At 46.0% G+C, this 27,869-nt stretch overlaps 1 long non-coding RNA gene and 1 pseudogene across 1 annotated transcript; one reads left to right on the forward strand and one right to left on the reverse strand.

Annotated features, from left to right (window-relative positions):
• Positions 1 to 27,869, reverse strand: part of LOC140723691 (uncharacterized) — an 805,012-nt pseudogene that overhangs the window by 38,559 nt on the left and 738,584 nt on the right.
• Positions 15,090 to 17,142, forward strand: LOC140723682 (uncharacterized). Its single transcript, XR_012097947.1, has 3 exons — positions 15,090 to 15,146; positions 16,914 to 16,936; positions 17,024 to 17,142. It is a non-coding gene; the product is annotated as an uncharacterized lncRNA (long non-coding RNA).

The raw sequence follows: 27,869 nt of genomic DNA on the forward strand, positions 1-27,869 counted from the left end.
GAGTCACTTGAATCTGAAGACTCGCGGTCTTCGTTTAATTCTCACTTGTTCTTTTCAGCCGCGGTGTCGGCTTCGTTTTCCATTTGAGAGTTTTAGTTCACGGCCTGTTTGGCCGAGCGTTTTTGTTTGCTTTTCCCTTTGACATTGTTGGCGTTAAAGTCTGTGCACTGTCGAACTGCTTCAGTGTCTCTCGCTGCGCACTCTGGCCATGTCCGCACCGCTGTGACAGGTTCCTTTGAAGTTCATATTTACAGTGCAGCACAATTAATTGATAAGATACCTGTCAGGTTCAGTCACCTTTGTTGGGACAAACTATCTCCTACCAATGGTCTAAATATTAAATCTTTAATTTAATCACATTCTGTCACCGCGGGGATTTCAAGAGTCTGGCATAAATGATTTGTAAATAATTTTAAAAATCTTTATTTTTAAATCTGTCGAAACCTGTCCCTGTGGAGTCGCTAAATTGTTTTAAAAACCCAAGGCAAGTGCTGCCTCGACATGTCATTCCGAGGGATCACCTGTGGCACAGACGGATCATTGGACAGAGACAATGTCTGCAATGTTCGATAGGTACCTGAGTGTGCAGAAAATATTGTTCGTGTTCATCGCCGTCATTGGAGTTCCTGGTGAGTGAGCAGAGCAATTCATGTTCGGTATTCCTGAGTGTTTATTGGTGTGAAGCTGTTTATGATCATTTAACAAGCTTTTAACTTGATGATCATTGTGTACATCTCCGTCAGAGGTATGGATCCTGTCAGTTCCATATCCTGATATTTTATATTTAACGACAAGCGGAACTAAACCGCTGCCTCTCCTCGAACTCACGGGACCGACTCGAACGTTGTTCTTGCCTTTAACGGGACGTTGTACAGAGTTTCTCCAGTGCTGGGGACAAGCAGCTCTCCGGGAGGGGGTGACGGCGAGGATTTCAGTGGAGCCTTTTCCAGAGCAGTCCCATTGCTCGGTACAGGCAGCTCCATAGAAAGGCGTGACAGGGTGGGTTTAAATGGGAATTTGTCCAGATTTTTCCCAGTGCTGGGGGCAGCACCTTCCAGGGAAGTTGTACCTCGGAGGGTTTTACATCGTGAAGTTCCCAGTTCCTGAGTTATTGATCAGAGAGAACCCCTGGTCCTGTGTTTTACGTCTCGTTACGAAGTCTGTCACAGTTCGATCCTACTGTCTAGTGGTCAGTAATTGGGTCCTATCACCTGAACCAGAGCTCACAAATCTACGAACTTGTGATATCGAACTGAACTGTGCTGTAGAATTAATCCATTAACTCAGCCTCAGGCTACCAGCTTGTCTCTGCTTTCCCTCGGAGATCCGTCAGGAATCGGGGCCACGCTTCGTCCAGACGAGGGATCTCGGACCGAATACAGCGTCTTAACTCCTCACTGAAGAGGGCAAGTTTGAGACACTGTGACCCCTGTCTGATGTTGAATTAACAACGGTTCACAGACTCTAGCACTCCTGATCTTCAGATAAAAACCGATCCGTTGTAAATTTCCGCAGAATGTGTTCAGTAATGTCCAGTGTCTGTTCTTCCTCTCTCGCTCTCCAGTGAATTTATTGGCGATTGTGATCCTGTCCCGGGGAAAGTGCGGCCTCTCTACCTGCACCACTCGCTACCTGGTGGCCATGGCAGCGGCCGATCTACTGACCGTTGTTACCGAGATCATTTTTTTTGAAATTAGTTGGTATTACTTCCGGTGGAGTTTTCTGGACATCACCCCTGTGTGCAGAGTTATCGCTGTATTGAGGTTCACAGCCACACAATGTTCTGTCTGGTTCACCGTCACTTTCACTGTTGATCGGTTTGTCGCCATTTGCTGCCAGAAGCTGAAAACAAAATATTGCACCGGGAAAACTGCGACTGTGGTTCTAACAACAACAGGCGTACTGACCTGTCTGAGAAACGTTCCCCGATACTTTACGCTGGAACCCGAGATGATCATCGACAATGTACCGTGGTTCTGTATGATCATGGACAATTATTTCACTGACCCCGGGTGGATAGCATATGACTGGCTCGATACGGTTTTAACTCCGTTCCTCCCTTTCGCTGGGATCCTGCTGCTCAACGCTCTGACAGTCAGGCACATTTTAGTGGCCAGTCGGGTCCGTAAGGGGCTGAAGGGTCAGAGCAAGGGGGAGAACCGCAGTGACCCGGAGATGGAGAGCAGGAGGAGGTCTGTGGTTTTACTCTTCACCCTCTCCGGCAGCTTCATCCTCCTGTGGATGACACTGGTTGTAAATTTCATATATTATCAGGTCTCAGGAAAAGGATACAATTTCAATGACTCTGAATGGATCTTTACCTACGCCGGTGTTTTGCTGAGGAATTTCAGCTGTTGCACGAACACATTTATTTACGCGGTTACACAGTCAAAATTCAGGGAGCAGGCGATCAGCGCAGTGAAATATCCGGTCACCTCTGTGCTTCAGTTCATTAATAAAGCCGCGTCCTGAGTACAAGCCGGAGGCGGCCGCAGTGTTTCCTGTCCGTGTCCAGCCCCTCACGTTCACCACCTGATTTCCCAGGTGTTATTCCCAGGCCGATTGTCCCATCGTCCGGCAGCTATGGACCTCAGCATAGTTTATGTATGGGGTGGGGCAAAGCGCCGTCCCGGAGGGTTAGTATCTCATTGGACCGGGAAGATACCTGTCGAAGAACTGCTCCGGAAAGCGCGAACCCATTGGTCAGTGGATATTTGCATCTATTTCCATTCCCTTGGACCATCCTCACAGACCGACATTCCACCATGTCGGCGGCGTATAGTACGATGCTAGTTGGCTATTCCAATATTATCACAGCAGTCTCCGCTGTCCCTTGAATGATTGGCTAACGTGAAGGAATAGGGTGGGATTTGAATAAACGACGGTCGGCATTTCTACATCAAGACGCTGATGCCGCCACCATCTGGACTGGAGTGTGGTGCGGAGAATTGGGAAATAAAACCCTGGCCGCTTCTATTGTTTTTCCCTTTGAAAGGTAAATTACCCCAAAGTCCCAGAGATCGTACGGAATGAAACACAATATTGTGAATTAAATTAAAGTCACTCCCATTACTTCAGAAAGCATTTAAATAAAATCTAACAACCCCCGAAGATTGTAATGAAGTCTCCATCTGATTTCTTTCTTTCTGATACACTTCACACTGAATTAAAATATGTTCAACTGTTTCATAATGATAAAACGTACACGGCCCAGAATGCTGTTTACCAACACGACATGAGGTATGGTATTGTCAATTGGAAGACGAATCTTGTTTTAACCCCTTCTCCCATAAATCCTCATATGTATTCTTTTATGTATTCTGTAATGGTGTCTCCCAGTGTGACCATTATCCCACTAGTCTTTCCATAAGCCCACAATTATTAACACTAAAACCCCTTACCTGCTGATTTCCTAGGTGGAAACTCTTTATCGACAGTTGACATTTGAACAGTTTAACAACTTTTATACCTAAACATTCAACCCGCTCATTCCCCTCAACCCCTCTATGTGCAGAGAGCCTTAAGAATTAGACATATAAACTAATACTTTGAATAGGAAACAATGATGTTATTTGATGAGTTTCTAACAATAAATCTCATCTATTACTAAAGTAACCTGTTATAAGACTCATCAAAACTGAAAAGGAATCTGAACGAATTACAAATTTATCTGGGGAAATTTCCTTCACCCACTCTAAGCCGAAAACAGATGGCAACCAATTTTGCCGCATGTTTTTATAAATGGTAGGTAAGTCAATTCTCTATCCTTTTCTGCAATTCAGTCAGAAAAAAGGCTCCACCAACATTCCCGGTTAAATTATCTTTCGATCCGTCTGCAAAAATGGTTAAAATGATTAACCTGTTTAATGATGAATGGTTCACATATCATAATAATGTTCCTGAATATACTGATGAGCTGACAGATTCTCAAACATGACAGCATCCTTGAACATTATTAAACTGTCCAACCCAAAATCAACTGAAGTCATTAGTAAAACAGGGCGGGGTTACCGAGAACGCGACAGTGGGACGTATTGCATGAACCAACAAACCCATATTCCGAGCGTGATAAGAGCTCAGCCACCCAACACTAAAAGCACTCTTCGTGACGTCGCCACAGTCCACCAACACGCCTTTAACAGGATGATCTTTTCCTTGCTCCAACAAATTAATCCATGTTAACATCAAGTTCAGCCGCCGCAGTTGTCAGGGTGATTGTACAATTTCAAGCAGTGAGGCCTGATAGGACACGAATCTACTGCACCACAACACAATTTCAAAGCCCGTGTTCTGAATCACACAGAGGCATTTTAAAGTAGAAGATGAAGCCGATCCATAATCAAGAACAGATCCAATTAAACAAATATAAATGATCAAAAAATTGGTTCGTGTCGCACCCAAGAATACAAACATAGACACCTGAGAATATTTAATGCTCCTTTACATTTATCAATTATTTTACTGAAATGGTCTCTCTATGTCGGTTTATTATCCACCCACGACTAGAAGTCTCAGCACAGACTCGTCTCCAAGAGTTTGATCACATAATTTCAGATCAATGGCTGGTCCATTAGTCCTGTTTGTAAAACACATAACTTGTGCTTAGCTACTGATAGCAATTTGCCTATTGTGTAAATATATTAATTGCTAAATGCAGCATCCATACACTTAAATTCAAATTTCTATCTCTAATGCAGAAAACTCCTTCAGCTGTACATTGTAATTTAACCATGTATTCTCTGAGAAATAGCATTAATCAAAATATTATGCAATAAAGAGTTACAAATACTGCCTTGAGGGATACCATCCTCGATCCCATAGAAACTAGAATGTATCTTTCCTACCTTTACTTGTAGAGACCGTCCAAATTAAAATAAACTCAGAAAAGATGTTACAATCTCCCCTCCTGATGTCCATAATTTAATCAAAAGCCCTTCCTTCCGTAAATATCGTCTGCCTTTTCAATATTAAAAACACTGCTATTACAACTTTATTTAACAGTACTTCAACAGTATCAGTATCGTCTTCCAAACATAAAACTCTACTTAATGTCGTTCTACCCTTCCTAAACCCACACTGATAAAACGATACATCGCCTCTCTCTTCCAATATATAATGCTAGATTAACAAACGTCCCATAAGTTTACGTAAATAAGACGCTAACGATATAGGTCCATAACTAGAAGGATCGGGAGGGGGAGCTATATCGTTAACGTCTCATATATGTGCTTAAAATTAAACACTTTAATGCCCCTACACATTGAATGAATTAATTATCCTACAGATCCCACATACGTTCCATTCACATTCAAAAGTGGGACCTGTGCTGTCGGAGGGGGGAATCAGTGTTTCATCACCCTCCGTCTCTATCCAGTCTCCTTCGGATACGAGTCCTCCAGTCCAGGAAACAAAAGTCGTTAATCCTTACTGCTCCTTTCCAGGTTAATCACGTCCTTCCTGTGGCGGCGACCGGAGATACACACAGTACTCCGGCCGTGATTTCACCGGCATGGGACAGTACCGCAGGGGAACAGGCCGTTCCGCTCACTGTGCTGTTCTGATCCACTTGAACTAGCGTTTCATGTTTTACTAATGTTGCAACACACATCTCCTTGAACCATTCTGAGACAGGTTTAACATTGCATAAGTGAATTGTTCTACAGTAGCAGTGTCGGGAAAAGGTAGAAAAGTACACGGAATTACAAACTAAATAAATAGTACATAAACAAGGACTAATGAGGCCGTGTTCCTCTGTTCACCTTAAACGCTCGCCCTCTAGTGTTAGACATTTGCTCCTCAGGCTGTCTACGCTGTTTGTGCCTCTCATATTCCTATAAACCTCGGCCCGCCTCTCTCAGCCTTTACCAGTACCGAGAAAATATCTCCAGGTTGTCCAATCTCTCATTACCCTGCCGTGTCCTCGTAAAACTCTTCTAATCACCGTTCAAAACCTCCACATTTTCCCAACAGTGGAATGCAGTACTCCAGAAGCTGTTCAGCTAGAGATTTACAAAACTGTAAAATAACTACCTGATACTGGAACTGTGTGCTTCCACAACAAAAGACAAGGAGACCCTACATCGCCTTGAACAGCTCGCCATCGTGTGTACTCCATTTCAGGGAGTTAAAAATTAGGATCCCAAGATCCATTTGTATACCCAGAGAACAATCTCGTCCCATGGCACAAGACCCTCAAACTCTCCCACCAAATAGTTAATCTCTTATGCAGTTTTTCCAGCGTAAAATATAATTCTGTATATAACTCTGACCAGAACTGAACGTCTTCCTTCCCTTTCAGAATTGACATTGGCCCTTAGGCCCAACTCTTCCAGGCCTACTTGGTGCCCACTTAAACTAATTCCACCTGCCGGCGTTTGACCCATCTCCTACCGGACCGGAATTAGCTTGAATGTACGTCGCTGTCACATGGGCATATGGGCTGAAGGATCCTTTCCCTGCTGTAAGTGTCAATGACTAAACCTTTCCCGTCCTGTTCTTATCCACAATATCTTTTCAATTTGTATAAGTACAGGACCACTAAGGAGGCCGTGTTTAGTCAGTTAACGGGGGATATTTCCGCACAGCCTGGCGCGATATAATTCAGATTATTGGGAGAGGCAGGAAATGAAATTACAGTGGACTTTACCAACATGCTTGAGTTGTATCTAGCCACAATGAAGATACCCGGAGATATCTTCATACATGCTGTTCTCTTATTTAAGAACTGGGAAGGATAATACTGGAGTGATATAGACAGGTGAATCTCATGTCCGGGGTAGGCAACTTACTGCAGAGGATTCTTAGCGATAGAATATAGACTTATTGAACCTCACAACAATAAACAGTTCCGATTATCGGAAAGAACCCTCTGGCACTTCCAATTCTCTGGCCTAGTTTCCATGTTTTCTGGCCGAGTCTCATCGACCTGCACCAGGACCAGAGCCTTTCATACCCCTCCCATCCATGTACCTATCCAAATGTCTGATTAAAAATACTTATTCAGTTCGCCCTTGTGCCCTACAACTCCAGCATCATTTTCCAGTGATCCGGTACCCGCTCCCGCTTCTAGTTTAATCACCTTATTGAGTACACAGATAGTGATTAGTGATACCCGTGAGGCAACCTTTAGGGATCTATGGACACCGTAATCACCTTATTGAGTACACAGGTTGTGATGTGAAGTTGAAGTTGTACAGGACATTAGGGAGGATACACTTGGTGTATTGTGTGCAGTTCTGGTCACCTATCAACTGGAAAATATCAGTGAGGTTGAAAATTGCAGCGAATCTTTATAATGACGCTCCCAGGGCTTGCGGATCTGAGTTTCACTGAAAGATTCAATCGGTCCAGTCACACCCAAACAGAGGCTTTTCACCCTCAGGGGCAAATGAAAGGTGTGAAGGTGGATCAATCACCTGGACCAGGTGGTGTACACTGCAGGGTTCTGAAAGAGGTGGCTGGAGAGATTGTGGAGGAATTAGTAATGGTATTTCAGGAATCATTTGATTCTGGCATGTGTCAGAAGGAATGGAAAATTGGAAATATTCCTCCACTCTTCAAGAAGGGAAAGAGGAAGAAAAGAAATTATAGGCCTGTTAGTCTGCCCGCAGTAGTTGGGAAGATGTTGGAGTCGTGGGAATAAAGGGAACCATTTCTGGTTGGTGCCGATAAATAGTGGTGTTCCACAGGAGTCTGTGTTGGGACCGATTCTTTTCACGTTATATATCAATGAGTTGGATGACGGAATTGATAGCTTTGTGGCCAGGTTTTCTGCATGTTGCAAAGATAAATGGAGAGGCAGATAGTTTTGAGGAAGTAAAGGGGCTACAGAAAGAGTTAGACAGATTAGAAGAATGGGCAAAAAGTGGCAGATGGAATATATTGTCAAAACTGTAGAGTCATTGTTAAAAAATAGAAGGGTAGACTATTTACCCGATGGACAGAAAATTATAAAAAAAAATGAGGCGCAATGAGACTTAGGAGTCCTTGTGCAAGATTCTGTGAAGGTTAATTTGCAGGTTGAGTCGGTGGTCAAGAAGGCAAATAGGGTGTTAACATTCACTTCGAGATGACGAGAATATAAAACCAAGGATGCAATATTGAAGCTTCATAAACCACTGGAGAGACTTCACTTGGAGTATTCTGATCAGTTTTAGACCTCTTATCTTAGAAAAGGTGTGATGATATTGGAGAGGGTTCAAAAGAGGTTCGCATAAATAATTCGTGGATTGAAAGCCTTGTCATATTAAGAGCCAATGTGGCTCTTCATTTGGTTTAAATCATGTGATCTTGTGAAGACCAATGTTGCAAAAGCTATCTTCACGACCAGCTCTTGAGTACAGCCTGCACACACACACACGCACACACACACACGCACACACACACACACACACACGCTCGCACGCACGCACACACTCCCTTCAACTTCACATTAGCGTTCACCCCACTTCCCCAAAATATCTCTTTCATCCTCTTTGGCTCAAACTCTCCCCACTCTCCTGCCCCCATTTTCACCCCTTCCCACTTTTGCCACCTCTGCTTCCCCGTTCCCTCACTGTCTCTTTCTCTCCATCTATTGTCTCCCACTCCCTCATTCTTTCTCTTCCTCCTCTCCCCTCACCTATTTCCCTGTCTTCCACACACACTTTGTCTCCTCTCTTCATCCGTTCCCTTCCCCACTGACACACCCTGGTCTTCAGCACGTTCCTCCCTACCCTACCCACTCACTCCCCTTCTTTTTTCCCTTTTTGTCTCTTTCTCCCTTTCATGTCGGACGAATTGGGGACCTCGGTCAGAAATAATGTCAGAGGGGTGCAGGCGGAAGACATGGTGGACGAGAAAGTCGGCTGTTCCCCGAGCTGTAGGAAGTTTCGGAAGGGCTATGAAGGGCATCGCTTGGAGAAGCGGTCCACCAAGGTGAGTACGGCAGTGTTCCCAGTGTCCAGTAACAAAATCCAGCGTGATGTGAGACCAATGGCGGCTAGGAACGGGTTGGGGATGACCCAGCAGGTCGGCTGGAGGCTTTTCCACGGGCACAAACAGAACAGGCAGAGACAAAGGAACGGGTGTCAGCCTCCATGGGGGGTCATCAGAAATGTCTCTTCAGGAGGGATAGAGTCCCATCGATCCCCGGATGGCAGACGAAACGAGACGTGTACCCCCACTGGAGAACCTGCGATCGTACGGAATCGGGCACAAAGAGGAGATTGGAGGGTCCGTTGCCAGGGTCAGGCTGAGTCCGTTGGGCCTCTTTATTTATGGCCTCGATCTCCCAGGTGAGGGCAGCCACTACACAGGATGGTGGAGGAATGGTCTCGGGGTTGGGAAGGCCCTCCTCGGAAATGTATTCACGGGAGAGAGCATCGGGCTTCCCGTTCTTGGACCCCGGACGATAGGTGAGGGTGAACCTGCACCGGCCAAAACATAATGCCCCGCGGGCTTGGCGGGAATTCGGGCGTTATGCGGTTTGGATGTATGCGAGGTTCTTGCGATCGCTCCAGATGATGAACGGATGTTCCGCTCCCTCCAGTCAGTGCCTCCACTCGTCCAAAGCGAGTTTGACCGCCAGTAACTCCCGGTTCCCTACGTCGTAATTTCGTTCGGCGGGAGACTGCTGGCGAGAAAAGAAGTCACTGGGATGAAGTTTCTGATCAGGACCTGAACTTCGGGACAGGAGCGCTCCCACCCCAGAGTCGGAGGCGTCGACCTCCACCATGAATCGACAAGAGGGGTCTGGTTGGACCAGGATGACACGCCTCTTCAGCTCTGAGAACGCTGAGTCAGCTTCGGGGTCCCAATGAAAAGGGGCCCTAGGTGGGTAAGGGGCGCCGCCACCCGACCATACTCCCTGATGAACCGGCGATAGAAGTTCGCGAAGCCCAGAAATTGCTGGAGTTGCCTGCGTGTCGTGGGTCATGGCTACTCCGCCACCGCCCGGATCTTCTCGGGATCCGCTCTCACTCGCCCGCTCTCGGTGATGTTCCCTCAGGAGATGAACTCACACTTCTCAGCTTTAACCAATCATTTGTTCTCCCAAAGCCTCTGTAGCAACTGACGGACATGAACTGGAAACTGCTGGAGAAGATTAGGATGTCATTCAGATAAACAAACACAAAACGGTTAATCAAGACTCTTAGGACATCGTTAATCAGGGCTTGGAAGATCAGCGGGGGCATTGGTGAGGCCAAATGGCATGACCAGGTATTCGAAGTGACCTAGATGGGTGTTGAGTGCCGTTTTCCACTCGTCTCCCTCCCTTATTCTGCCAGATGGCAGGCGCTTCGTGGGTCCCACCTGGAGAAGATGGTGGCTCCGTGAAGTGGTTGGAAAGTGGAGTTTATGAGGAGCAGTGGATACTCGTTCTTTATGGTTTATGATTTGGGCCTCGCTCGTCGATGGACGACGTAGTGAACCAACCCTGTTCCACACAAAGAAGATCCCTGCGCCCGCCGGGGAGGATGAGGGTCGGACAATGCCCGCCGCGAGAGATTCGCTGATGTAATCCTCCATTACTTCCCTCTCTGGTCAGGACATGTTATAGAGCCGACTGGTGGGGAGAGGAGCTCCGGGGAGAAGGTCAATAGCACAATCGTATGGTCGGAGTGGAGGCATGGAAAGGGCCCGGTGCTTACTAAACACTTGCCCCAGGTCGTGGTACTCCGCTGGAGCCCCAGGTCGTGGTACTCCGCTGGAGCCCCGGACGTGTCAGCGGCAGACGAGGTCGCGGTGGCTTTCACAGGGGAAAGGGCGGACTGTAGACAAGCGGAGTGACAAAACGGACTCCAGCCGGCTATCTTCCCAGTGGACCAATCAATGTGGGAGTTATGGCGGCTTATCCAGGGGTACCCAAGAACTATAGGAGCTTGAGGAGAGGAAATTAGGTGAAATTTTACCTGTTCCCGATGGTTCCCAGAGAGAACCAAAGACAGTGGTGGTGTTCAGTGAGTGACTCGGGCCAGATGTTTTCCGTCCAGTGCCCGGGCTTCCAGAGGGGTACTCAACGGCTCCCGAGGAATTCCGGCCCGGGAAGCTGTGACTTCATCCAACAGATCTCCCTCGGCACCGGAGTCCACCAAGGCAGACAGAGACAGGGGCTGTTGGTGGTAGTTTACAGTAGCTTGGATCTACATCCGGGTTTGGGGTTTGGAAGGGAATGTTGTCTGACTCTCCTTTCTACTGGTGAGCCCTCCCTTTTGGCCGAAGGGAACAGCTAGCACGGAAATGGCCAGTTCGTTCTGTTACTCAAAGCGACTGAGGAGAACCCAAGTGCAGGACTCAGGCACGGAGATTCAGTTGGGATGCTTGCGCAGACGTGAACTTTGAACAGCGAGCAGGAGGAATCTTGACACGAAGCTCTGATATGGAGTCTGGACACGGAGACGGGGTTTTCAGATAATATCTGGAGCTGAAATTGGGGCACGATAGGGGATTAACCATCGGGAGCCTGACAGCATGAACTGATTTAATAGCTGCTTTAAATATTTACTTAACCCCGGTTTTACAGCCCAGTCTGTCTCTCTTAAACCCGGAGGAAAACATAATCGAGCGGCTAGAGGAACTGAGCGGGTCAGGCAGCATCTGTGGAAGGAAATGGAGAATCGATATTTCGGAATGAATGATCTCGACCTTGAAAGTCGATTGTACATTCCTCTCCACAGATTCTGCCTGACATAGAAACATAGAAACTAGGTGCAGGAGTAGACCATTCGGCCCTTCGAGCCTGCACCGCCATTCAGTATGATCATGACTGATCATCCAACTCAGAACCCTGTACCTGCTTTCTCTCCATACCCCCTGATCCCTTTAGCGACAAGGGCCATATCTAACTTCCTCTTAAATATAGCCAATGAACCAGCCTCAACTGTTTCCTGTGGCAGAGAATTCCACAGATTCACCACTCTCTGTGTGAAGAACTTTTTCCTCATCTCGGTCCTAAAAGGCTTCCTCTTTTTCTTTAAACTGTGGCCCCTCGTTCTGGACTTCCCCAACATCGGAAACAATCTTCCTGCATCTAGCCTGTCCAATCCCTTTAGAATTTTATAAGTTTCAATAAGATCCCCCCTCAATCTTCTAAATTCTAGTGAGTATAGGCCTAGCCGATCCAGTCTTTCTTCATATGAAAGTCCTGCCATCCCAGGAATCAATCTGGGGAACCTTCTTTGTACTCCCTCTATGGCATGAATGTCTTTCCTCAGATTAGGGGACCAAAACTGCACACAATACTCTAGGTGCGGTCACACCAAGGCCTTGTACAACTGCAGTAGAACCTCCCTGCTCCTATACTCAAATCCTTTTGCTATGAATGTCAACATACCATTTGCCTTTTTCACCGCCTGCTGTACTTGCATGCCCACCTTCAATGACTGGTGTACAATGACACCCAGGTCTCGTTGCACCTCCCCTTTTCCTAATTGGCCACCATTCAGATAATAATCTGTTTTCCTGTTCTTGCAACCAAAGTGGATATCTCACATTTATCCACATTAAATTGCATCTGCCATGAATTTGCCCACTCACCTAACCTATCTAAGTCACCCTGCATCCTCTTAGCATCCTCCTCACAACTAACACCGCCGCCCAGCTTCGTGTCATCTGCAAACTAGGAGATGCTGCATTTAATTCCCTCGTCTAAATCATGAATATATATTGTAAACAACTGGGGTCCCAGCACTGAGCCTTGCGGTACCCCACTAGTCACTGCTCAGTTTTCTGGCATCATGTTTCCTACTCGAGATTCCAGCATCTGCAGTCTCTTGTGCCCCTCTTTTCAGAATTTGCCCCTTTCAGTCCTGCCTCAGACTGAACCAGGCTTTTCTGTCCGTTTTCATTTCTGTTCTGCTTCTTCTTTAGCCCATCACGCCACCGGGACACAGGCTCGCCAGATTCCTCTGCCCAGGGCCGTGATTTGATCGGGCCTGTGGCTTCCCTCTATCCACACGATTCAATCGTCTTCCAGGGGAACGTCCTTCCCATCCCAGGGATGAGGCCTTTAGAGATTTAGTTGACGTTTCTGTCGCACTGGGCTTTTACGAGATGGGGTTGCTAGAACCATGCCCAACACTCCTCCGTTCGTAGCCGGGCTTAGGGAGTCCATGGCCGAGTTTTCATTTCTGTTAGGAACTACTGAATGTGTTTCTGATCCCACGCTGATATGGAAATGGCCACAATTCTTTCCCACTGAACATACGCAGTGACATAATATTCATTCCCCGAGTCTGCAGCGCGCGTAGTGGACAATCGCGGTACTGCAGGCGATCAGCAGCTCCCCGAAAGTGAAAGCATTCTGAATCAGGAAGTGCCGGGAGTTAACATGGCTTCGAAAAGAAAGGCCGAGAGTTGGACCGAGGAGGTAATTTGTCCCGTCTGCCTGGATTTCTTCACCGATCCGGTTATACTGGAGTGCGGGCACAACTTCTGTCGCTCTTGTATCACACGGTGTTGGGAAAGGGAGGAGAGAAACTCCTGCCCGGAATGTAGAGAGGAGTTTGCTGACCGCACCCTCAGGGTGAATCGGGCCTTAGCAAATCTGGCTGAAAAAGCTCGAAATCTAAACCTGAATCCGAAAGGGAAGAGAAGTAAACTTTACTGCGAGGAACATGAGGAAGAACTGAAGATATTTTGTGAAACGGACAAGACACTGATCTGTGTGATCTGTGCGGTTGCGCAGGAACACAGAGAGCACCGCTTCATGCCGATTAAAGAAGCTGTTACACTCTACAAGGTAAAACTAACTCGAATTTGATTCTAACCCCATCGTCTATTGTCCACGACACGAGCCTCCATAAACAACATATCATTCCCCCCACCGTTCGCCATCTCCAATCGGATTCTACCACGAAGCACAGACCCTCTCCCACCCTCCACCACTACAACTCCCCGCGCTCTATAGGGATCGCTCTCTGCATAACTCCCTTTTATCCACTCGCTCCTCCCCACTGATCTCCCTCCTGACAGCGATACCTGCAAACGGGACAAGTGCTACACCTGACTCCTACCAACCCCTGCCTCACCACCATTCAGGGCTCCAAACAGCCCCAAATCCCCCCCTCCCCGTTTCTTCCATGGTCGATTGTCATTTCGTATTAGATTCCTTCTTCTCCAGCCCTGACCTCTTCCACCTGTCCCCTCTCAGCTTCTCACTTCATCACCCTCCCCCACGTTCCCCCTCACGTTGTCTCACCCGTCACCTGTCAGCTGGTTCTCGTCCCCAACCTTTTTATTCTGGCTTCTGTCCCATTCCTTCCCAGTCCTCATCCCGAAACACCGACTGTTTATTTCCCCTGAATAGATGCTGCCTGACTCACTGAGTTCCTGCGGCATTTTGTTTTGATAATCGGGTTTGATCACCTGTTTCTTTTGATGCATCTTTGTTTCTATTTCCTTCACTCTCTGACTTCCAGGATCAGCTAAAATCTTCCTTAGACTCTCTCACAAAAAGGAAATCAGACTTCCAGGAAAAGGAGCAGCAACAGAAAGAGAAGATTTCCGGAGTTCGGGTGAGGCTTCCTGAGCGGAATTTCTGATATTACTGTCTAGTTTTGCTCCATTTAATGCAGAATAGCAGAGTATCGCAGCTCCAGTGATCTGGGTTCGATCCTGACCTCTGCTGCTGTCTGTGTGGAGTTTGCATGCTCTCCCTGGGGCCATGACGGTTTTAGACACATCCCAAGAACATGCTGGTTAAATGGTTAATTACAATTAACCCTGTGAATGTGAGGGAGAGTGTGTGTGAATCAGGTGGGAGTTAATAGGTCAATGAGGGAGAATAGGTTTCAGGAAAACTTGAGGGAATGGGGTTGATGGGAACTTCTCAGAAGTAGTATGGACCCCAATGGACCGAATGGTCACCTTAATGTCATAAGGAAATACAACCCAGCAATGCAGTAAACTAATGTTCACCTTTCATTCGACAGAAACAGTCACACAGCGTTCAGTGCCACATCACATCCCAGTTTGCTGAACTGCGCCAGATTATCACTGAGAAAGAGCAGAGCTTACTCAGGTATCTCAGGGAAGAAGAGGTGAGGATTCTAAATCCAATGGAGAAAAATCTTCTTAAGATTCAAGAGAATATAAGGATTATTCAGGAGGAAATCTCAAAGTTAAAGGAACAGATGGATCAGAAAGATGATGTGATATTTCTCAAGGTGAGGGATTACATTTCAATTTATTTCTGTCAAATTGAACTAAGTGAACAGTGGTATATTTGAAATAAACACAGCACAGTGGCCAATTCTACCAAATCAATTGCCGCTGCTGGTGTCCTCACACAGAGTGTTCTCCTTGCATGACAAACCTCCAATCACTCCACTAATGACATTCTAAATATCAGAGATTGATATTCGATCCTTTATCAGCAACATACAATATTTAAGCAATGAATTTTCTGCATAATTAATCATAAATTAAATTGCAATTAATCTGTCAACAAAAGATATGACATCTGCCAGTCCCAGGTTCAAAACAGCCCAGAACAAAGTACGAATACGTAACTTATTCCCTTCGCTTTTACCATGTCCCCACTCACCTGACTGGTTTTCGTAATAAACACCTAACTCAGAATACAATGCAGACAGAAAACAGACGTGTTGCTCTTACACACAGCATTTACAAACAGTAGTAAACTGTTTCTCACCAGACAATTGATGCAACTATTCAGGGTTGTTGTTGTCCCAAAACTGGACTTCCACAACTTCTGTACATCCCAGGACAGAATGCAATCTTTTCTGAAATGATTTACTCTGATCATAACACAGAGCTGCTGATTGTGTCCTTAATTACCACATTAAATATCCTCTAAAACTCTCATTAACACCCAGTTCCAATCACAGGCTGTGTGTGTGTCTGGTGCGGTGGGTGTGAGGATCTCTTTGTCAATCAGTGAGAACAAAGAACTTGACCCACACATCAGACTTATCCTCCATATCCGGTTTCCGTCAGATTAGGTAAACTTTCCATGTTTCTTTAATTTTTCGTTTATGTTTCACATTAGAAACGTAGAAATATAAACATTGAAAACTTACAGCACAATACAGGCCCTTCAGTCATCAGATTACGGAAACTTTCACTCTCTCTACTTTTTTGGATAAGTTTTACATGGGATTGTGTCCCATTTTCTGTCATGAGCAGGCCATTAGGTCCATCTTCTATCAATTTCCCTGGTCCCTCACGTGTTTATCCAGCCTCCCCATTGCATTCAATCTCTGCTGTTCCATTTCAACCACTCCTGTGGCACTGAGTTCCACATCCTCTTCACTAAATTTCTTGTGGGATTTATTAAGAACTACCTGGCATTTTATCTTTGACTGAAGGTCTCCCCATTAATAGAAACATAGAAACACAGAAAACCTACAGCACAATACAGTCTCTTTGGCCCACAATGCTGTGCCGAACATCTACTTACTTTAGAAATTACCTCGAGTTAGCCATAGCTCTCTATTTTTCTAAGCTTCATGTACCTGTGTAGGAGTCTTGTGAAAGACCCTATCGCATCCACCTCCACCTTTGTTGCCGGCAGCTCATTCCACCCATTCCAAAACACTTACCCCCTGACATCTCCTCCGTACTACTTCCAAGCACCTGTGTCCTCTCGTGTTCACCATAATCAGGTACTTTTTCCACCTTCGCGCAAGCAAATCCATCATTCATCTTAAATTGTTCCATTTTATCATTCTGACGCCTTATCCAGATGATAATGCACAGCCTGTCCTGTCTTTCCTGTAAGTTTCATCCTCTCAGTAATGGTCTGACATTCAGAAACTTTTCCTGTAATTTTCCCCGTGGTTCCGTATTGCTGGTGTGTGTTTGTGACTGTGGGAGTGGGAATTTTCAACATTTTGTAATGATTTGGATGAAATTCAGGATGTGGACTGTAAGTCCAAGTCTAATCAGATTTGTGTTTTTATTTATTTCAGGAGGAAGCTCATCGGAACAGGAGGTAGGACATGCTCTTTACTGAAACCCTGTATGGATTTGTAAAATACTTCAAAATTCCAGTTTATCACCAGCAGTTTAATATTTACAGAATCAGTGATGATGTCCAGGAATTGTCGGTGACAGATGAGGCCCTACCGGTTGAAAAATTTGATCACCTCTATTTGTTGAACACAGTGCTGAGAGAAATACTTGATGCCATTAACCGAGGTAAAACTACAAAGATTCAGTTTTTCGTTTATCAGACACAATTAATTCATAATTTGAGGAAAAGATTGGCTGTAATAACAGGCTGAAGGGGAACTGAAGTTTATTCCGCATCAACCCCACCGACTGGGAGGCATCACTGTCACATGGTCAGCTGGAGATGTCAGACCCCTGGACACACCAGCACAGGGTCACAATACAACCAATACACGGGAGTGACAGATGAACACTGTGTCCTGATCACAGGCACACTGCACTAACATGCCAAAACACTAGTTTGTATCCTACCACAGGAGCTGGGAAATTAATACAGATTTCATGATACTGTAGGGAATAAAAGCGGGTATCAGTGTGGTGACCGAGATTGTCAGGAAAATACACAAGTCCTTTGTGCCCCGTGAGTGCAGACTCTGATTGACGCAGGTCTTCCACCTTCTGGACCAGCATCTCTCACTGTTGTTAGAGGCAGAAGAGGGGAGTGGTCGTGATAGGGGACTCAATCTACAGGGGAGCAGATAGAAGAATCTATGGACATGAATGGGACACCAGAATGGTATGTTGCCTCCTTGGTGCCAAGGTCATGGACATCTCAGATCGTGTATGCAGCATTTTTAGAGAGTGAGGGAAAACAGTCAGATATCCTGGTACATTGTGGGACCAATTACATAGGATGTAAAAGCAAAGGGGTCCTGATAATAGAATTTGGAGAGCTTGGTAGAAAGCTCAGAAGCAGCACCCCCGGGGTTGTAATTTCTGGATTGCTGCCTGTGCCACGTGCTGGGGAGGGTAGAAACAGGATCATTTAACAGATAAACATGGCTGAGAAGATGGTGCTGGGGACAGGGCCTCAGGTTCTTGAATCATTGGGATCTGTTCTGGTGGAGGAATGACCTGCTCAAAAGGGATGGGTCGCACCTCAACCTGAGGGAGAACAATATTCTCACAGAGAGGTTTGATAGAGCTGTTGGGGAGGGTCTGAACTAATTTGGTGGGGGTGCGGGGGGTTGGAACAGGAGTGAAGAGATAGGATTGATGGTAAAAATGCAAAGATATCGTGCAGTCAGACTGTCAGATAGGGCGGACAGATGAGAGGAGAAAATTGCAGCCAGTAGGGTGAGTATCAGTGCATTAGGGATGCAGAATTAAAAAGGGTAGCAGATACAGTACACAAAGTGTTATATCTGAATGCATGGAGTATGAGAAATAAGGTGGATGATCTTGTTGCACTATTACAGATTGTCAGGTATGATGTTGTGGCCATCACGGAATCGTGGCTGAAGAATGGTTGTAGTTGGGAGCTGAATGTTCAAGGTTACACAATGTATCGGTGGTATAGGAAGGTCGGGTGAGGGGGTGATGTGGCTCTGCTGGTAAATCAGCAGCAAGATGTGACATAGGATTGGAAGATGTTGAATCCTTGTGGGTTGAGGTAAGGAACTGCAAAAGTAAAAATGACACTGACACCAGTCATATACAGGCCTCCCAACAGTCAGTGGGTTGAGGCCCACAGATTACAACTGGAAATAGAAAAGGCTGAAGAAAAGGACAATGTTATGATAATCATGGGAGATTTCAACATGCAGGTCAATTGGGAAAATCAGGTTGGTAAAGGATCTCAAGAGAGTGAGTTTGTTAAATGCAATGTGATGGCTTTCTAGAGCAGTTTGCCGTTGAGCCTACTCGGGGAACAGCTCCACTGGATTGGGTGTTATGTATTGAACCAGAGGTGAGTAGTTAAAATAAACCTTAGGAAGCAGTGCTCACAACATGACTGAGTTCAACTTGAAATTTGATAAGGAGAAAGTAAAGTCTGACATTGTAGTATTTCAGAGAAGTAAAAGAAATTACAGTGGTCTGAGAGAGGAGTTGGCAAGGAGGTGCTGCTGGTAGGGATGAGAGCAGAGCAGAAATGGTGTCAGTTTCTGGGAAAATGAGGAAGGTGAAGGATAGATGTACTACAAAAATAAATAAATACTCAAAAGGCAAAATAGTACAACCGTGGCTGACGGGAAGACAAGCTAATCCAAGTGCAAAAGAGTGGGCATACAACAAAGTAAACATTCATAGGAAGACAGGGAATTGTGAAGCTTTTAAACACCTACAGAGAGGGACTGAAAGAATGATTGAGAGGGGAAAATGAAACATGGAATTGAATTGACTTTATTACTTACGTCCTTCATATACATGAGTAAAAATCTTTATGTTACACCCCTATCTAAATGTGCAGTTCATAGTGATTAATGATAAATAGTATGTATAACAGGCTGGTCAATATAACATAGAAATACAATTGTGTCAGCATGAGTTAAGCAGTCTGATAGCCTGGTTGAAGAAGCTGTCCCGGAGCCTGTTGGTTCTGGCCTTTATGCTACAGTACCGTTTCCCGGATGGTAGCAACTGGTACAGTTTGTGGTTGGGGTGACTCTGGTCTACAAAGATCCTTCAGGCCCTTTTTACACACCTGTCTTTGTAAAACAAGTTAGCAAACAATATCAAATTGTTTTTCAAGTATTGTAAAAAATATAGAACAGAGATGAGAGTGGATATAGGACCGCTAGAAAATGAGGCCGGATATATAATAACGTGGGATAGAGATGGCAGATAAACTGAATGAGTATTTTGCATCAGTCTTCACCGTGGAAGACACTAGCACTGTGCCAGATGTTGAAGGGTGCAAGGGAGGAGAAGTGAGTGCAGTTATTGTTACAAGGGAGAAGGTGATCGAAAACAGCGGTCCCCAACAACCAGCATGTGCTACCGGGCCACGAGGAAACGATATGATTTGGCGATATAAGTTAGCTACACCTTTCCTCATTCCCTGTCATGCCCACTTGAACTTGAACCCACGCGAAGTCATCAGTCATCAGTGATGCCCTCGCACCAGGGATCACTGGTCGGTCTCAGGTAACCAGCCGACGAGAAGTGCCATTGCCACTGGCCTGGAGTGCGGACAGACGGGTGCCACCTCTAAATCTGGTTAGCCCACCGTATGTTTGCGGGGGACCCGGTGCTAAAATATTCACAGAAGACCTAGTTCGGGCTCAGGGTTTCGTAAGTAGCAGAGCAGCTACTGAAAGTCATCCCTCCAGCCACACTTTTGTTGGCCGATAGATCCTACCTACCTACAAGGGTGCCCCGTTGCACTCTCCTCACACTCCGGACTGCGACAGCCGCAGCCCTGGCCCGGGGACCTCCAGCCCTTACCTTGCCTTCTCACCCCACCCACGACCAGCCGCACCTGGCCAAGACGTCTGGCAGCGGGCGGGTGGGAGGCTGGAGTTCAGGCCTAGAGGCTGCCTAATTAGGCAATGAAGCCCTCCAAACTGCTTCGGTACCTTGAGTCCAAGCACCCTGCACTTGAAGACAAACCCGTTGAGTTTTTTGAGCCAAAACAATGAGAGCAAGCGGGACAGAAACAAGTGCTGAAAGCCACGAAAAGTAAATTGCGAAATAGACTGTAAATAAGGAACTCCCTTTGAGTATCGCTGTCTCCCGTCACCCCTGGATGGGACTGTCTTGTTGCAGGGAAACAAGGCCTGGTCTCCCACTGATTCAGCGATATTGGTTTGTTGGAATGATTTTATATGTACATTCGAGGAAAATATGCGCTGTGTTTATAATCCAAACTTTACGTAAAATGTTATGATGCTATTGACTTATGAGTTATATATGACTTATCACTGTATTCATACGAGGAAACTATGTGCTGTCTGTTTAATATTGAATCCGTTAGATAAACCCTTTGAGAAATAAAATCGAGTGTATGAGCCACTTGTAAGTGAGTTATAGTTGACTTATCACCTATATTCCGGTTGTGACTAACACCCCCCCCCACCCCCACCCTGTCGGCCGGTCCACAAGAATATTGTCAATATTAAGCCAGTCCGTGGTGCAAAAAAGGTGGTTGACCCCTGTTGGTTGGTGACCTCTATTCTGCAGAACACCGTATAGGTTAACGTGCAGGTAGAGTCAATTGTGAGGAAGGTAAATGCAACATCAGCATTCAGTACAAGAGCAGCGATGTGATGCTGAGGGTTTATAAGGCACTGGTGAGGCCTCACCTTGAGTATTGTGAACAGTTTTGGGCTCCTCATCTAAGAAATAATGTGCAGGCATTTGGGAGGGTTCAGAGGAGGTTCACAAGGATGATTCCAGGAATGTTAGGGTTAGCATACGTGAAACATTTGATAGCTCTGTGCCTGTACTCGCTGGAATTTAGAAAGATGAGTGGGGATCTCCTTGAAAAGTTTGAACGTTGAAAGGTCAAGACAAGAGTAGATGTGGAAAGGACGTTTCCCATGGTGAGGGAGTCTACGACAAGAGGGCACAGCCACAAGATATAGGGGCGTCTATTTAAAAACAGAGATGCAGAGAGTTTTTCTTTACCCAGAGGGTGGCGAATACGCAGAACTTGTTACCACAGGCAGTTGTGGAGACCAGGTCGTTGGGCATATTTAAGGTAGAGCTTGATAGGTTCCAGATTGAACAGAGTATCAAAGGTTGTGGGGGTGAGGCTGGGGAGTGGGGCTGAGCAGGAAAAAACAAGGATCAGCCATGATTGAATGGCGGAGCAGACTCGATAGGTTCCAGATTGAACAGAGTATCAAAGGTTGTGGGGGTGAAGCTGGGGAGTGGGGCTGAGCAGGAAAAAACAAGGATCAGCCATGATTGAATGGCGGAGCAGACTCGATAGGTTCCAGATTGAACAGAGTATCAAAGGTTGTGGGGTTGAGGCTGGGGAGTGGGGCTGAGCAGGAAAAAACAAGGATCAGCCATGATTGAATGGCGGAGCAGACTCGATAGGTTCCAGATTGAACAGAGTATCAAAGGTTGTGGGGGTGAGGCTGGGGAGTGGGGCTGAGCAGGAAAAAAACAAGGATCAGCCATGATTGAATGGTGGAGCAGACTCGATAGGTTCCAGATTGAACAGAGTATCAAAGGTTGTGGGGGTGAGGCTGGGGAGTGGGGCTGAACACAAAAAAACAAGGATCAGCCATGATTGAATGGTGGAGCAGACTCGATAGGTTCCAGATTGAACAGAGTATCAAAGGTTGTGGGGGTGAGGCTGGGGAGTGGGGCTGAGCAGGGGAAAACAAGGATCAGCCATGATTGAATGGCGGAGCAGACTCGATAGGTTCCAGATTGAACAGAGTATCAAAGGTTGTGGGGGTGAGGCTGGGGAGTGGGGCTGAGCAGGAAAAAACAAGGATCAGCCATGATTGAATGGCGGAGCAGACTCGATAGGCAAATGGCCTAATTCTGCTCCTATGTCTTATGGTGATCAGACCACTACATTGAAGCATCATGAGAATGAGCCCGGACACACCAACAAGCATTGACATGGGTCAAGATTTCATCTCGGGAGAAGCACACACAGCATAACCGGCCTGGCAAAGCTCCCTCACACACATACACAGGAAGGATTGGTAGATTGCAGTCAGACCCTCAGCAATGTACGTTGTTACTTCCCTCAGTAACCTGGAAACCAGTCTCTTCAGAGACAGTCATTTATTCATTTAAACAACTCAATCATGTGTGACACATTGTCAACACACACCAGACATGTGATGACACACTGTAACATACAAATTCTTCAACGTGCACACTCTCCTTCAATGTGTACACACAAACACACTGATATTTACCACAATCAACACACACATACACAGTATCAGAGTGTGACACATGGTCAACACTGAGCTGCCCTCTGACGTGACGTCACATCAACACTTCACAGACAGACTCCAGGGTGAGATTCCTCAGAAGGATGATTTGGGAAGGGTTTGACAGATGTTAAACCCACAGCCCACTTCATGCATCTGCAAGACTAGGATATCTTCTTGCGCATGTCCCATCTGTGTGTGTTTGCCCCATATCCCTCTAACCATTTCCTATCTATGTACCTGTCCAAATTTATTTTAAAATATTTAATCTTACCTGTTTCTACAGCATTGGATCACCTCCTTCTCTGTGAGAATGTTACCCTGTAGATACCTCATAAAAATTTCCCGTCTCACTTTCAATCTGAACCCTCTGGTTCTGTACTCTAATTTCTCAGAAAAAAAGACTCACTTTATCTAAGCCATTTATGAATGCATTTACCTCAATAAGGGGTAATTCCTCAACATCCTACACTCCAGTTAAATAGACCAAGCTTATCCACTCTCTGCTTTTAACGCAAGCCCCCCCAGTCCTGGTAACATCCTCCTGTCCAGTGTAATGACATCCTACACAGGCTGACTCTGTGGAAAAGAAGGCATACGGTGCATTGGCCTTCATCAATTGTGGGATTCTGTATGAGCCGAGAGGTAATGTTGCACGTGTATAGGACCACGGTCAGACCCCACTTGGAGTACTGTGCTCAATTCTGGACATCTCACTACAGGAAGGACGTGGAAACCATAGAAAGGGTGCAGAGGAGATTTACAAGGATGTTGCATGGATTGGGGAGCATGCCTTATGAGAATAGGTTGAGTGAATCCTGATGGAGGATGACAGGTGATAGAGGTGTACAAGATAATGAGAGGCATTGATCGTGTGGATAGTCAGAGGCTTTTTCCCAGGGATGAAATGGCTAGCATGAGAAGGCATCGTTTTATGGTGCTTGGAAGGAGGTACACAATAGATGCCAGAGGTAAGTTTTTTTTTTACACAGAGTGGTGAGTGCATGGAATGGGTTGAAAGTGGCGGTATTGGAGGCAGAAACGATAGAGTCTTTTAAGAGACTCCTGGATGGCTAGGTGGACTTAGAAAAACAGAGGGCTATGTGTAAAGCCTAGGTAGTTCTAAGATAGGGGCATGTTCCGCACAGCTTTGCGAGCTGAAGAGCCTGTATTGTGCTGTAGGTTTTCTATGTTTTCCCATATTTGGGGAACTGGAAATGCAGACAATACCCGAAATGTGGTTTATCATCGACATCAAAGGCCTTGCTTAAGTTAATGTGGACAGTGTGGAATAGGCTGATGAATACAGGACTGAAGGTGTTATATTTGAATGCACCAGTATACGGAATAAGGTAGATGATGTTGTAGCACAGGTAGAGATTGGCAGGTGTAACGTTGTTGGCTTCACTGAGTTGTGGCTGAAAGGAGATCTTGGCTTGAAGCCTAACATTCAAGGATAACTTTGTATTCAAAGGACAGGCAGGTAGGCAGAGAGGCTGGGGAGGGTCTGTTGGTAAAATATGAAATGAAATCCTTAGAGAAAGGTGACATAGGATTGGAAGGTGTCAAGTCATTGTGGGTAAAGTTAAGAAACTGCAAGGGTAAAAAGACCCTGATGGTAATTATATACAGGCCTCCAAATAGTAGCCAGGATCAAAATGGGATACAAATTACACCAGGAGATACAGAAAAAGAGCAAGGTGCTGATCGGAATGGGAGGTTTCAACATGCAGCTAGACTGGGAAAATCATGTTGGTGCTGTATTCCTGGAGAGGGAATTTGTAGAATGCCCCCGAGATGGGTTTTTAGGACAGCTTGTGGTTGAGCACAATGGGAGGTATGATTGGGAGACTAAGGTAAAAGAACCTTCAGGAAACAGTGATCATAAAATGATAGAATTCACCCCAGAGTTTGAGAGCAAGATAAATTCAGATGTATCAATTTCAGAGTGGGGTAAAGTTAGTAACAGACGGATGAGAGAGGAGCTGACCAAAATAGATTGGAAGGGGACACAAGCAGGGATGACTGGAGAACAACAAAGACTGGAATTCCAGGGGGAATTCGGATGGATAAATCCAAAAGATGAAGTATTATTATTCAGGGAGGATGAGGTAACCATGTTTGACATGGGTAGTCAAAGACAGCATAAAAGCGAAAGAGAGGACATACAATAGAGCAAAAATTAGCGGGATGTTGAATTATTGAGATTTTGCTAATCAACGGAAGGCAATTACAAAGCCATAAGGAGTGAAAGTGAGATAGGATCGAAAGCTTGCCTACAATACTCAAGAGGACACAAAACTGTAAAGAGTAAAAGAGAGGTGAGAGTGGATATTGGACCCCAAGAAAATGACACTGAAGAGGAGAAATGTGACAATAAAGACATGGCAGAGGCACTTGTTTAGTATTTTGTGTCAATCCTCACTGTGGAAGATACCAGCTGTATGTCAGAAATGTGAGAGTGTCAGGGGACAAAATGAGTGTTGTTGCTGTTACTAAGCGCTTGGGACGATTGAAGGACTGAAGGTACCTGGACCAGGTGGACTACACCCCAGTGTTTGGAAAGAGTTAGCTGAAGAGAATATGGGGGCATTAGTAATTATCTTTAAAGAATCACTAGATACTCGGTCATTCAAGACGATTGGAAATTGCAAAGGTCACTTCACTCTTTTAGAAGGCAGAGCAGCTGAGGAAAGAAAATTATAGGTGTGTTAGTCTTGATGTGGTGTGTTTGGAAAGATGTTGGAGTCCAGTATTAAGGATGAGCTTTGGGGTACATGGAGGCACATAATATAATAGGGCAAAGACAGCATGCCTTCCCTTAAGGGGAAATCTTGCCTGACAAATCTGTTGGAATTCTTTGAGGAACACAAAGCCAAGATAGACAAAGAATGATTTGGTTGACAGAATTGTTGCCTTTGTGGCCAAGCTTGCAGATGATATGAAGATAGGTGAAGGGGCAAGTAGTGCTGCAGAAGCTCGGAATCTGGGGAAGGACAGAGACAGATCAGGAAATGGGCAAATACGTGACAGATGGATTATCGAGTCGGGAAGTCGTGCATGCACTTTGATAGAAGGAATAAAGGCATAGACATTTTTGAAAACAGAGAGAATTCAAAAATCATAAGAGCAAAGGGACTTGGATGTCGTTGTGCAGGATTCCCTAAAGGTTAACTTGCAGTAAGCACAGCCTCCGACTATAGGGATGTCCATTTAGGACAGAGATGAGGAGGAAATCCTTTATCCACAGGATAGTGAATTTGCCACAGGCAACTGTGGAGGCCAAATAATTGAGTATATTTAAAGCAGAGTAACACACACAAATTGTTGGGGGAACAGCAGGCCGGGAAGTTTCTACGGAAAAGAGTAAACAGTCGACGGTTCAGACTGAAACACTTCATCAGGACCTGTGTTGCTTAAGGGTTCCTGCAAATTCATTCCCTGTCCTAATGAGGGGCTGTGGGGGATGGGGTTGTGGGAAAGGGGACAAAGTCATCCTCATCTGCCATCTTTGCCCCCTCATGCTTCTCATTACGTCTACACACACAGTTCACCCACGGGCTTTCCACCCCTCCCCCTCCTGGTTCAATCTGCCATTCATTTCTCCCCAACTGGTTCCCATTATCACCTCCTTTACTGTCTCAAACCATCACATTCCCCCACTTCACACTCACAAATGAATGTGAACATTGTATGACGGGCCTGTTCCTGTGCTGTACTGCTCTATGTTCTCTGTTCCCTGTTTCGAAGAATGAGAGGAGATCTAATGGAAACACAAAATTCTTTCAGGGGTCAACAGGCAGGAGTGAGGGAGGATGTTTCCCCTGTCTGAGGAGTCAAGGGCCAGGGGTCTCTCTGCTCTCCGTCCAGCGGAAAACCCTTGGGATTAGTTGTCCATCTGCTTTTGTCGAGTCCACTACAGCGAATCTTCAACATGAGCCTGGAGCAGAGAAGAGTACCCAGACAGTGGAAAACATCCTGTATTGTCCCGGTACCGAAGAAACCACAACCAAAGGAGTTGAATGACTTCAGACCTGTTGCCTTGACGTCGCTCGTGATGAAGACCATGGAGCGGCTGATAATACAGAATCTGAGGCCACAAACCAGGCACGCCCAGGATCCTCTTCAGTTTGCGTATAAGGAGAAGGTGGGAGTGGAGGATGCTATCACGTATTTGCTGCACAAATCCCTCTCTCACCTAGATGGGGTCAGTGGTGCTGTGAGGATTACATTCCTGGACTTCTCTAGTGCCTTTAACACCATCCAGCCCAAGATCTTAAGGCACAAACTAACGGAGATGGGAGTAGACTCTCACATGGTGGATTGGATAGTGGACTACTTGACAGATAGACCTCAGTATGTGCGGTTGGGAGACTGTAGGTCTCACACGGTGGTCAGCAGCACAGGAGCGCCGCAGGGAACCGTACTCTCTCCAGTCCTGTTCACCCTGTACACATTAGACTTCCAATATAACTCGGAGTCCTGCCATCTGCAGAAGTTCGCTGACGACACGGCCATAGTGGGGTGTGTCAGGAATGGACAGGAGGAGGGGTATAGGAAACTGATACAGGACTTTGTGATATGGTGCAACTCAAACTACCTGCGTCTCAATATCACCAAGACCAAGGAGATGGTGGTGGACATTAGGAGATCTAGGCCTCATATGGAGCCAGTGATCATTAATGGAGAATGTGTGGAGCAGGTTAAGACCTACAAGTATCTGGGAGTACAGTTAGACGAGAAGCTAGACTGGACTGCCAACACAGATGCCTTGTGCAGGAAGGCACAGAGTCGACTGTACTTCCTTAGAAGGTTGGCGTCATTCTATGTCTGTAGTGAGATGCTGAAGATGTTCTATAGGTCAGTTGTGGAGAGCGCCCTCTTCTTTGTCGTGGCGTGTTGGGGAGGCAGCATTAAGAAGAGGGACGCCTCACGTCTTAATAAGCTGGTAAGGAAGGCGGGCTCTGTCGTGGGCAAAGTACTGGAGAGTATAACATCAGTAGCTGAGTGAAGGGCGCTGAGTAGGCTACGGTCAATTATGGAAAACCCTGAACATCCTCTACATAG

Source organism: Hemitrygon akajei, unplaced genomic scaffold (assembly GCF_048418815.1).
Source record: "Hemitrygon akajei unplaced genomic scaffold, sHemAka1.3 Scf000126, whole genome shotgun sequence".
NCBI lineage: Eukaryota > Metazoa > Chordata > Chondrichthyes > Myliobatiformes > Dasyatidae > Hemitrygon > Hemitrygon akajei.